Here is a 4001-nt window from a genome sequence, read left to right as displayed (position 1 = left end):
TTTGTGGACTGTTTTGTGTTGCTGTTGGGCTGCGTGTTTTACTACTATTTTGTGGAGTTTTGGAGGAGGAAGGGGGTGTAGAAACACCATATAAATGTAGGGTGGTTGGCTGGTCGTTCGTCATAACATTTTTGGGTCGTTTGACACTACTACGGTGGTCGTTTTGTGTATGAAGAGATTGGGGTGTGTTGGGCTGTTTTGTAGTATTTGATGGTGTATATAGGGCTGGAAAATGATGTATATATGTTGTCATTGTTCTGTTCTTGTATTGTTGGTGTTATCTTGAATTTGGAGGAAGTAAGGATTATAGGGGAGATGCTGCCCGTTTTAATACAAAATAAGTTTGTCGTTCGTTGTGCGATAGTTGTACCTTTCGTAACTTAACGATAGTATTATTATAATTCTTGTAGATTAAGGTGCGAAGAGGTGAGTTCAACTTGGTGATTGGAAACTTGTCTCGCTCCTAGGTTCGGGGCGTGACAAACTTGGTATCAGAGCAGTTCTGTCCTAGGAAGTCTACAAGCCGTGTCTAGTAGGGTCTTGTTTATAGATGTGTTGTGCACCACATTATATAAGCAGGGAACTACAGGGCATTTAGGAGTTGGTTACCCTTCTTTGAAATCTAAATCGTGCTATAGAACTGATTTATAGGAAATTTGAATTAAACTTATGTGTTGGTGTTTGCATGCACAGATGACGGTGACTAGGAAGACTATGGCTAGCCAGAGGAGAGATACAGCAGCAGGTGAGGGGACCAGCAGGGTACCCCCAGTAGATGGGGCCCAGTCTGAGGCTCAAGGCGAGACCTCTACTCAGCCATTACCGGCTCCTCCACCAACTACGGAGATTCCTAGGGAAACCGCACATCCAGTTCCCCCGCCACTTCCATCAGATCAGGACTTGAGGAGTGCGGTGCATTTGTTGACACAGTTGGTAGCTACCCAGCAACAGGCTAGGGCATCAGCTAGTGCAGGAACTTCTGAGGGGTCTGGGAGTTTAAGGGTCCGAGAGTTTATTGCTTTGAGTCCCCCAGAGTTCACGAGGACAGATCAGAGGGAGGACCCGCAGGATTTCATAGATCAGCTTCACAGGATCTTTCGTGTTATGCATGCCACAGAGAAAGAGGCAGTTGAGCTAGTAGCTTTTCGACTCTGAGATATAGCCATCCTTTGGTACGAGGGATGGGAGAGATCCAGGGGACGTGATGCACCTCCAGCTATTTGGGAGAATTTTTCAGATGCCTTCCTTGACCAGTACTTACCACGGGAGATCCGACAGGCTCGAGTCGATCAGTTTCTAGCCCTCAAGTAGGGTAATATGAGTGTTCGAGAGTATAGTCTCCGTTTTGACTCATTGGCCAGATATGCACCATCCATAGTTGCTACTATGCGGGACAGGATTCACAGGTTTATAGCAGGGTTAGCCCCAGAGTTAACCGAGGCATGTGCCACCGCTGCATTCCAGGATAGTATGGATATCTCCCGGATTTAGGCATTCACCCAGAATATAGAAAGGGGTAGGCATCGGCAGCATGGTACAGAGAGGGCTGAGCAAGGGCAACGTAAGAGGATGAGATTTCCCAAGTCTCAGGAGCAATCTCAGGGTAGTTATAGCACCCAGTACTTCGGACGGCCACCTAGGCCTCCGCCACCTCAGTTACAGGGTTACAGGTATGACTGCTATACTCAGTCAGGACCAGGTGAGAGCTCACGGGCGTCGGGTTTGCAGCGACAGCGAGGATCTGCGCAAACATGGTCATTTCCTCCACGGTGTGACATCTGTGGTAGAGGACACTTGGGCCAATGCCGAGCAGGTTCTGATGCTTGTTATACATGTGGGCGTCCGGGGCATATGATGCGAGATTGCCCAAATAGAGATTCGGGGGGAATGGCACAACCAGCGAGTTCAGCAACAGGATCATCTATGTCCGTGCATCCTTCAGGGCGCGAGTCTCAGTCTTCGACTGGTAGAGGTCGGGGCAGAGGTAGAGGTTCTAGTTCAAGTGGTAATCAGAACCGTATCTATGCTTTAGCGGGTCGACAGGACAAGGAGTCTTTCACCAGACGTTGTGACAGGTATATTAACCATTTGCTCTCACGATGCTTATGCTTTGATAGACCCAGGATCTACTTTATCGTATATTACCCCATTTGTCGCGAGGAAGTTTGGTATAGTGCCTGAAATACTAAGTGATCCTTTTGCGGTATCTACACCGGTCGGAGAATCGATTATTGCTAGACGGGTTTACCGAGGTTGTACGGTGACAATTTGTAGTCGTCAGACCTCAGCTGACCTAGTTGAGCTAGAGATGATGGATTTTGATGCTATCATGGGCATGGACTGGTTGGCAGCTTGCTATGCCACAGTTGATTGCCGAGCAAAGGTAGCCAGATTTCATTTTTCGGGTGAGCCAGTCCTTGAATGGGTAGGTAATACACCAACACCCAGAGGTAGGTTTATTTCCTATCTGAAGGCGAGGAAAATGATCGCAAAAGGGTGCATTTATCATATTGTGCGAGTTAGAGATGCAGATGCTGAGATACCTACACTTCAGTCTATTCCTGTAGTCAAAGAAAGGCTGACTCCCCCCTCCCCAGTGCCTAACACTACGCGTTCGCGATGGGCATGTCGCGTTCGCGAAGGGTAACGCCCCCATCGCTTCGCGTTCGCGACCAAGCCTTCGCATTCGTGAAGAAGAAATACTCAGCTGCCTAGTTTACTCTTCGCATTCGCGAGAGTACCTTCGCGAACGCGAAGAAGGACATGCCAGAACACAGACTCTATAGAAAAACCAGATTTTCAAAATCCAAACATCCCGTGGCCTATCTGAAACTCACCCGAGCCCTTGGGGCTCCAAACCAAACTTGCACACAAGTCTAAAAATATCATACGAACTTGCTCGAGCGATCAAATCACCAAAATGACACCTAGAACTCTAAATTTAGCACCAAATCAAATGAAATTCTCAAGAACACTTTAAAACTTCTAATTTTTCAACTGGACGTGTGAATCACGTCAAATCAACTCCATTTCTCACCAAATTTCACATACATGTCTTAAATATCATAATGAACCTATACCGGACTACGGAACCAAAATACGGACCCAATACTAACAATGCCAAATATCAATCAATTCTTAAAAACAAATAATTTCCAAACTTTTAATTTTCATCAAAAATTCATAACTCAATTTAGGGACCTCCAAAATCGATTTCAGGCATACGCCCAGGTCCCATAATTCGATACAAACCTATCGGGACCGTTTACCAAATATATTGACCGAAGTCAACTAAAATTAACTTTTAAGGCAAAAATTCTTATTTTTATTAGTTTTCAACATAAAAGCTTTCCGAAAACCTGCCGGGACTGCGCACGCAAATCGAGGAGGGTAAAAAATGAGATTTTTAAGGCTTAAGAGCGCAGATTCGAGTTCTAAAACATAAGATGACCTTTTGGGTCATCACATTCTCCACCTTTAAAACAACCGTTCGTCCTCGGACGGACATAGAAAAAAAAATATCTGGGCTGGTGAAAAGGTGGTGATATTTACTCTGCATATCGGACTCGGACTCCCAAGTAGCTGCCTCAATAGGCTGACCTCTCCACTGCACTCGAACTGAAGGGTAACTCTTTGACCTCAACTGACGAACCTGCCGGTCTAGAATGGCCACCGGCTCCTCCTCGTAAGTCAAATCCTTGTCCAATTGGACAAAGCTGAAATCTAACACGTGGGACGGGTCACCATGATATTTTCGGAGCATGGACACGTGGAATACATGATGAACTGGGGATAACCCTGGAGGCAACGCAAGTCTATAAACTACCTCCCCGACTATCTCGAGGATCTCAAATGGCCCGATATACCTAGGGCTCAACTTGCCCTTCTTCCCAAATCTCATAACACCCTTCATGGGCGATACCCGAAGAAATATTCTTTCTCCAACCATGAATGCAATATCACGAACTTTACGGTCAGCATAACTTTTTTGCCTGGACTGA

The sequence above is a fragment of the Nicotiana tabacum genome, chromosome 2 (assembly GCF_000715075.1).
Source record: "Nicotiana tabacum cultivar K326 chromosome 2, ASM71507v2, whole genome shotgun sequence".
Taxonomy (NCBI): domain Eukaryota; kingdom Viridiplantae; phylum Streptophyta; class Magnoliopsida; order Solanales; family Solanaceae; genus Nicotiana; species Nicotiana tabacum.
The sequence above is the reverse complement of the archived record's forward strand: the minus strand, read 5'-3'. Positions refer to the sequence as shown.